General features: G+C 33.5%; 1 protein-coding gene across 5 annotated transcripts in view; it reads right to left on the minus strand.

Annotated features, from left to right (window-relative positions):
• Nucleotides 1–10,000, minus strand: part of LOC137635838 (protein lin-10-like) — a 153,451-nt gene that overhangs the window by 122,494 nt on the left and 20,957 nt on the right. The gene's annotated exons all lie outside the window — the stretch shown is intronic.

Raw genomic sequence — 10,000 nt, forward strand, 5'->3', positions numbered from 1 at the left:
TATATATATATATATATATATATATATATATATATATTTAAACAGACACATATGTATATGAATACGCGTGTTCGTACACACAATTATAAACAGTTGATATAGTAAAGTATTAAATCCATCACATTATTTGCCTTGAAACATTAGCTTTCCCTTAAACTTAATATATTAGTAAAATTGGGTCTAGTTGTAAGTATAAACAGGAGGAAAAGATTAGTATACTGGATTCAATAAACTGAAAGCAAAAGAGATTACTTATGCTTGCGGCCACAGCAATAAGAGGCAAACAAGGTCTTTAGATCAATAGTATTTTAATTGCGGCTACAACAAACAAACAAGCAGTAGTCAATGGACATGGCGTTCCCTTCTGTAGCTGAAAAAAAAAAAAATTCTTGCCACTAGAGCAGATGACTTCTTTTAGCAACAGATCAAACTCTTTTGTGGTAAATAGGAAGATATGCAATGCTCGTTTAATTATTATTCAAAATGCCCTTCATTCACTTTCAAAGTTACCTTGCATGAACATACTCGATGAAAGTAATACGCTGTTAATATGATTTGCGTATCATCCACGAACTTTACAACCGGAGCTGTGTTAAATTCAAATTGGATCACGTGAAATTTTCGGTAAGACTAATTATTAATGATAACAGAACTTGGTATTGTTAATAAAGTTTCCCTGTCATTGTGTTTATCCTTTTCAGGTTACTCAATAAAGGAATAAAAGAGGTAAATGAAAGGTTAATCTTCTTTTAGGTATCACTGAATCAAAAACAAATAACAGAATATAATTAAGGTGGTAATTTAACAATTAATTCATAAGTAGTTCTACAGTAAGTTTAACGTCAATCCAGCAAAGCTACTACTACAACTACTACTATTAATACTACTGCTTCTACTACTACTACTACTACTAAGTTTTCATTAGAATATAGTTTATCAAACTATATTCTTGCTAGAACTATGATCAAGACTAACCGTATCCATCAACTAAGGTAATTGAATATGATACAAATTTTGGTAATTATGAGTCACTTCAAAACCGGCTAATTCAAAACCCCACCATCAGCACAAGCCTTTGCTTTGGAATTTTTCTTCAAATTAAAAAGAATAACTTTCCGATCAGAATTAATGCAGAGGTCAGAGGCAGTTGCAAAATAAGAGAGCTGACATTCAGGCACGCATTAGCTTGCACTTTGATCTCAAAATGATGATAATCAGAGGGTGGGCAAAAGAATTATGTATTTCAGATCAAAGGGATTATTACACAAAAGCCATAATTCATTTATGGAATAATTGTTAACCAGGACACCAACGTATATTAACAGTTCAGAATTTTCGTTCCCTTAATCAGGTGTCGATAAATTAATACATCAGTGTTACGTAGCATTTCTCTCTCTCTCTCTCTCTCTCTCTCTCTCTCTCTCTCTCTCTCTCTCTCTCTCTCTCTCTCTCTCTCTCTCATATACAATGGTCACGTCGGGGATTAACAGAGATCAGAATATGAACGTTACATAATCATATAACAAATGAAAATTTCACCATTTTTTTTTCTTGTAATTCGTAAAACCATATTGAACTTAGAATCTGAGCCAATACACGTTTTTCCAATGTCAATTTTGCAGAGCACACTCACTATTGATTTTAGTTATCATTATAACATTGGTGGCAATTGAAATTTCAAATTCTTAGTAAATATTCACAAATCTGGGATGAAAATGATTATAAGGTTACACCCCTTCATTTATACAAAATACGTACTTAATATATAAAACTTATTTTTTGCCGCCTACCAATGGAAAAGTCAAACATGGTTCCATGGCGTATAATACCAAGCTTGTGTTTATAAAAGATTTTCCATGGCAAATATGACACCTCTTTATATTTCCTTGAATCAAATTTGTAACAGTTTAAAGAAGGTCTTGAGCAATCTGCCTTTTGTCCAAGGTAAATGTTCAAATGTTCTTCTTTATTATTATTAAAAGGGAAAGATTATCCAGCCCTATGAGTCGAACTCAACTCCTACAGAGCTAACCCAAATGTTCTTCTGTACTATTTGCAAGTGAGTTTAAGCTTATTCACTATATTAACAGATTTATTTTAGAACATAGAGTGCATATCTAAACTTTTGTATACTTATAAATTGCTCAAATACGCCGCAGGGATTTTTTTTTGGATTGATCAAACTAAAACCATATATTACATTTGTTTTACCATTTAGAGGTGATAAATCTTAGATAAGTCCTAGTAAACAATGTGTACGCCAAAAAGCAAATTAGCAGACAAGCTTGACAAATGGTACGATGACATAAGATCCGAACAGATTAGATCCGTCTGTATCAAAGGGCTGTATGTTAAAAAATTGGACTACAATTTTTCTAAAATAAATCTCTTGGGAGCTTTGGGTTCTTTGATCTCATACAAAAGGTCAGCTAGACCAGGTTCAGCATTTAATCTAATTATTAAGAATAAATTTCTCAAACTAGTTTATTCAATATGTCATGAACAGCCTGTCCTCGAAATACTGTATTGCATTTTCTGAACAATTATAGGTAAATATTAATTTGCAGTTTTCTCTATCATCCTTACGTTTATTAATTCCTGAATTTTTATCATCAAAGTATTTCCGTTTAAGAAGTAATCATAAGTCGCTATAAGTGCTTTACAATGTAGGATCTCCTTAGCAATTCATGCGCACTTGACAAAATACGAACGCGTAGGTAAGCTGCGATTAAAGGAATAAGTTTATCAGAGACGAACAGTAGTATGAGGGGACACAAGGATATGTAACAGCTCTTCACCTATCCTCCTCCTTAGATTCCTAGACTGAGTTAAGCCTGTTTGGGGTTCAGATATCTATGGTTATCTACGGATATGTCACTGATTATACACGATATCTTCGGATAGTCGTTGCCGGAGGTTTGAACCCCGTGGTACCTGACGGCAATTCTCTTGTAATATCACTCGCAGAAATATTATACAGTAAGAAGCTGCCGGAAGGAACTTCCATCAGGATGACATGGCTATCTCACCCAAAAAATAGATTTTTCCTACGTCAAAATCCGTTTATTAACTTGTGAATAAAAGTATTACCGCGCTGATTAAGTTCAGCTATCGCTTTATGAAATTCGAGATATGATACTTTTATTAAATTGTTTAGTAATTTTCCTAAATCCATAAAATTAAACAACATTCAATATTTCCATAGACAAATATTTTCTAGTAACCAAGTTTGGAAATGCCCCACCGAGTACCGACTTAACATGGTAAAGGAAAACCAAAATCAGACAGAACCGTTGCGTTAATTTATAGCACCATTATACAATTAAAATCCAAGCATTTTTAGCCTACCTACAGTCTAAATCTTCAATGCTATGAGGCAGAACTCGCTTAAGAGTCTAAGTGGGTCCTACTATGAAGTAACAAGTCTTCGGATTTCATTACCGTGCCTTGGTATTTACAGTACAGTACCCATCAACTGTGTAATGAAACATTCACACTCGTTGGTCGTGGGAATATCATTCTACCATACAGTTATTATTCAGCACTTTTTCTTTAACTTTAATGTAAGTATGAACTAACTATTCCTTTGTTAAAATTGTAAAGAGATGTATAATATTAGAGACGCTACTGGTTTAGGTACTGGTTACATAAATTAGAAATAAAAGGAAAACCAATAACTAAGATCAAGATATTTGGATGTTCTTAAGTGGTTTCTAAATATAAACAACTGAAAATACAGTGCAAAATTACAAATAAATGTGAATCTACAAACTAAAATACTAACGAACATTAATTACGCCCTATAACGACTGAACTTTAAGATGAACACTGTAAAGATGGTATGTGAAGATGAGTTGTGTAATAGAAATAATTAAAAACCAAAGTTGCAAACACGTCTTAAGAAAATTAATAGGACCACTTTTACGATGTCATTAATCAATAGCTTTTGTATATTATGAATTCTACAATTAATTTTCAAAGTCGAAAATTACAATAAAATAAAATCTTGGAATTAATGAATTGATCATGTCAGAATCTGTCAACCAAGATAAAAAGAAAATCTCAAGTTCGTTCACACCTTCCGGTTTTCAGAAAATCTTTTAGAGCGAGTTTGCTAGTATCATGCCCTCTTCCACTTTGGCTGCGACCTACACAAGTCGATTAATTGATGGGAATGTAATAAAGTCTTTAACTGAGAAAGAATGATTTAACATGGGGTCAATTTTTTTTGGCGAATAGTGCAGCCGAATTCAGCACTCTAATTCTAGTTTAATAATAATGAAAACGAGTGTCAAAAATGAAAATTAACAACACATGCGAGTACATTTATACGGATACATGAGCTACACTAAGTATGTATTACATACATATTCTAAATCTCTGTTAATTATTCTTTGAAAAATATCAAGAACTTTACTTCTCTTCCGAGACGATCGTAACGGGAGATCTGATGTCAAAATTCTAATCAAGCAAGACCAACCATGAACGAAAAAAAAGACATCTTTCATATATTACTCTCATTAGAAAAAAAATGGTGACGTCTATTATAAAACCGGCATGAACAGAAGGCGTAAAAATCCGAATATAATTATAGATATGTAGAGAAACAATAATTAAAATATATATCTGTATCTATTTATATATTTATGTTTATATATGTATATATAAAATATATATATATATTTTATATGTGTATATATATATATATACATACATACATATATATATATATACATACATACATATATATACATACATATATATATATACATATATGTATGTATATATATGTATGTATATATATGTATGTATATATATGTATGTATGTATATATATATATGTATGTATATATATGTATGTATGTATATATATATGTATATATATATGTATGTATGTATATATGTATATATATATATACACATATAAAATATATATATATATTTTATATATACATATATAAACATACATATATATACATACATACATACATATATATACATACATATATATACATACATATATATATATATATATATATATACATATATATATATATATATATATATATATATATATATATATATATATATATATATCACATCACAGCACTATCAGCAACATGTAGTATACGCTTACAAATTCATAATTTTTCTTTGTTGTTGCACAAGTGTTTTTCATCACTAATATCATCAGTCTGTTACAATCACCAATCTACCTTAAGTGTTTTCATTACTATACTCCTTTTTTAGACTTTCTGCTAATAAAGTTGTTCTGGTGTCACACTGTAAAGACATATGATGTCTTTTTATGGCACCGATTATAGCGATTCCGGAAAAAGGTGGGCATTGAATGAAGCCTTTTACATATAAAGCCGCGTACTTCAATCGACAATTACTTTGAAAACGAACTAATGAATTGCCCCAACACCATGTAAATTAACGCCCCAATGAAGTATGATTACAATCAATTGGGTCATTGATGGGGGATTCCATTTGAGTCATTATTAACCGAAATCCGATCTTTTCAAATGATTTTCGCTTTCCACATAAGCGTTTTCTTTAAATTTTGGTTTACATAACAGACAGACCCTCTTTCCGTTACTCATTTGCGTAATACCTTTCGAATTTTCTATCAATAATACATGAAATCATTTGATAGTTGAAATTTGTACAAAAAGTAAAATCAATTCAGAATCATGGGCTGAAACACGTTGAAAGCTAAAACATCATCAAGTCGAACGGCCGTAGCCCTCTGCACAAAACTTCTCCATTCATTCCGGTCTTGAGCCTTCCTTTCCAACTCCACCATCGTTAGCCCGCACATCTCCATGATATTGTCACTCAATCTAGTTTTAGGTATTCCTCTCGTTCTTGTACCATAGACTGATCCAATTAGTAGCGTTCTTTCCAGAGTATTGTGTTTCCGAACCTGGTGTCCAATAAAAGTTAGTTTTCTTTCATCCAAAATGTCAAGTAATCTTTTTTCGATATTGATCTTTTGTAGAACTTTCACGTTAGTCTTTTTCTCAATCCAGCTTATCCTAAGGACTCTTCTGTAACACCATAGGCTAAAACATTACATCTTAAAAACCAATGCTAAACATTGCCGTTTTGTACACAATATGCTATGAGAGCATTGTAGCATATAATGTGGAAGACAAATCCTAAATGTTGTGAAGTATCCTTAATCTATCTCACCACACTTTGCTGTTATCTCGTCTGTCACAAGGTAAATATGTTTCTTTAACTAATATACAGGAGGTAAAATTATAACTTTTCCCTTCTTAAATATTTATTCCATAAAACGCCACCTCCTGATTTTCACTCTTTCTAACACAGTCCTTGAGCAACCACTGAGAATAATAAACTGACCAAATAAATATGTTAAAAGATTATATATAGAATTCCCGGTTCCAATTTGTTTCTCATTGCTACGACGCCCTCTATTTATTTATCGAAAAACTAACTTTTCTTATACATGACTCATCATTGCTGACGCGTCTCTCTCTCTCTCTCTCTCTCTCTCTCTCTCTCTCTCTCTCTCTCTCATAACAGTTATCAATCTCTCTCTCTCTCTCTCTCTCTCTCTCTCTCTCTCTCTCTCTCATAACAGTTATCAATCACGTACCTATTTGGTTTTTGCAGTTTCTTACATTCTTTTCAATTCTGATTTAATAATCTTGTCTACAAAATGAAAATGTTGTGGCTCAAATTAATAGATCAAGGAAAATTTTTGTAACACCTACTGCGCGGGTCACATTTATTTATTTATTTTTTTTTTTTGCAGTTGAAACTTTCTTTCAGAAGACTCATCTTAAGTCATAACGTTTAAGAATATGCCTGCCTTCCATTTCTTGAATGTTCCAGTATTCACGTCCATTTTGTTAATGAGGTAACTACTAACTTGGTGAACACACCAAGTACCGCGTGGTTCGTTAAGCTATATTCGTGCATGCTCCTTCGCATAGTAATGCTTTTCGGTGGAGTCGTAATACAGGTCTTTTAAGCATTTCGGCTTCATATTTGCTATTGCTGTGTACATTAAAACATGCCTTTAATTCTAGTTTTTAATAGGTCGAGAATGAAGTATAATCGGAATGGGCGTGACCATTTAAATATTGCACAGATGTTCTTTGTAATTAATACTTACTTTCACATTCGTAGAACTGCAATATAGCTTGCATATCTATCACTCTCTAGAGCCTAGATAAAAGCAAGGCATCTGGTCTTGGAGAAGGTAATCAGTAATAATGTTCGGTGTTGCAATTAAAGTTTTTATCATAGGCTTCCCCAATGCTACAAGGCCCTATATGAATTAATTTTTCACAGCTCTTAACAAAATGTCCTAAGTCCTCTCCACATTTACTAAAAGGCGTTGCTTCCCGGAGACATGTTGGCTGATAACAGCCAATACATGGAATGTAAGACGCAGGGGACACCAAACAGTTTTCGTGAAAGCTTATCCACCTTCAATTACATTGACCACTTACTTTACCAAGAAGTACCATGGCACCAGCCACCCGTCGAGATATTACCGCTAGTGTGTCAATGGGTCCTTTGAATGGCCAAACAGTACTACATTGGACCCTTCTCTCTAGTTACATTTCATTTCCCCTTTGCCTACACATATACCGAATAGTCTAGCCTATTCTTTACATATTCTTCTCTGTCCTCATACACCTGACAGTTTTTCTTTGCTCAAGGGGTTAGCTACTGCAATTGGTCAGTGGCTACGGTCCTCTTGGTAAGGGTAGAAGAGATTCATTAGCTATGGTAAGCAGCTGTTCTAGAAGGACACTCCAAAATCAAACCATTGTTCTCTAAGTCTTGGGCAGTGCCATAGCCTCTGTACAATGGTCTTTCACTGTCTTGGGGTAGAGTTCTCTTGCTTGAGGATACACTCGGGCACAATATTCTATGTTATTTCTCTTCCTCTTATATTTTGAAGTTTTAATAGTTTATATATGAAAAATTTATTTCAATGTTACTGTTCTTGAAATTTTTAATTTTCATTGTTAAGTTACTTCTGTAGTTTGTTTCCTTTCCTCACTGGGCTATTTGATCCCTTAGGCTTATAGCATCTTGCTTTTCCAACTAGGGTTGTAGCTTAGCAAGTAGTAGTAGTAATAATAATAATAATAATAATAATAAATTATGGAGTTTACCAAGACATACTGTACATTTCAGAGTTGAACAGTTTTGGTTTCTGAAACGTAGATCAAGTATTACTTGCTCGAATTAAAATTCCATGCTGACAGTCGCTGTTCACATCCACAAACAAAAGATTCAAAGCACATATATGCACATCTTAGTGTAGTTATTTTACTTAAAGGGCCGTTTTCCTGCTCCGGCCATTCACGGAAAAACCCTGAGCAATGCAAGACCTACAAGATTTATGTTGTATATGATCAAATCCACGGTTTCATAAGGTTCCATGAATATGAAAGCCTTGATAACATCAGTTTGGATGTCTGTACTGTACAATATTGGAGCCGCATACTTAAAAGTTCTAGAACCTACAGTAGAGGTGCATGATGGCTTCAATAACTTGAAACCATCCATAACTCTTCCCCTGTCGACAAGTTTTATTTGCTGCACGATGCATAGCAATTCTCTTAAATATTTTGGCCGTCCGGATCTGATAATCTGAGGGCCATCACACATATCTTAACGTCTATTCTAGCTTTAATATCAGAGTACTTAAATCGGTACAGGGGTTATCCATTCTTAGGGTTGGACATCTTTTATCAATCTTGCTACTCATGTTTTATTATGTTTTGTAATTTCTCAAGTTGCACTTTGGGTAGGTTGTAATAGATATGAGCTACATAAGTCGATCCTGGTAATAACACAGTTAATCACAAGCTTCTTAACAGAATATTCATCCATATATTTCCTTTCAAAAGCAATGTTTTTAAGGTGATATCCCGTGATTCTTATTACATTATTTATTTTGAGCTCGGAGACAAAGTACAGTCCAGTCATACACCTGGGTCACGAACTCCACTAGATATTGGGACCAGGACCCATACAGTGACTCACTGTATGGGTCCTGATTGGAACAAAGTGTCATTAATGTTCATTTGGATGTTAACAAGTTTTCTTGAATTGTTTTTCTTTCCTATCGCCATAAACTCTGCTTTATTTTCACTGTTTTAGTTGTTTAATTGTCATTCCTTCCCTAACATTGGTAAGAACGTGTTTTAAATTCTCAGCTGTATCATAAATTTCATAGTTTTGAACTTTACTCCAAGTCTCTGTAGTAATATTGTTGGACCAATAATAAAGATAGGCCTACAATATAATTAAAGTACATTTCCCTGGGGTATCCCACTGCTTACAGGTTCATATGATCAGCAAGAGTTTGCAATTCGTACACAGTAATTTCTGTCAACCAAGTAATACTTTTAGACACCCAGAAGCTTCAATTCAATACCAATGGATCGTGAAAATCATCAAGTAGCAGTTCTTGCACAACTGTGTCACAAGCAGCACGATCAGGTAAAATCAGGATGCCATATTTGTCCTCCAGCATTTCCAGCAGGTAACTGTCTCCGTAGAATTAATTGTCTATATGCCGACTGGTGGTGATGAGGGGGTCGACTGGTTATTTAGTAATGTTTTGATTCTTTCAAAATGACTAATCAGTTGTTCAAGAATCGCATATTATAGCCATTTAGATATGAAGGATAGATTCGAAATAAGCCTGTATGAACTTGGAGACCTGGTAATCGGGAGTGCCTTTCAGAACTGTGTAACTATAGTACCTTTCTCAGATTCCTATAATTTAATCTCGTTAATATCACTTGTGTCTAGTGCTGTACTGTATGCTGTTATTACAAGAGTAATCAAGTAATTTACCAAGGCTGTCGAGTAAGTCCATTATAATAACAGGATTTCAATGCGATTTAATAACAGAGAATCACATATATGGACAAAATAATGTAATTACGAAGCATGTGTGCGTACCTACGCGTGAGCGGATATACATCACCCAAGTT

This window comes from Palaemon carinicauda, unplaced genomic scaffold (genome assembly GCF_036898095.1).
Source record: "Palaemon carinicauda isolate YSFRI2023 unplaced genomic scaffold, ASM3689809v2 scaffold183, whole genome shotgun sequence".
In the NCBI taxonomy this organism is placed as follows: Eukaryota; Metazoa; Arthropoda; class Malacostraca; order Decapoda; family Palaemonidae; genus Palaemon; species Palaemon carinicauda.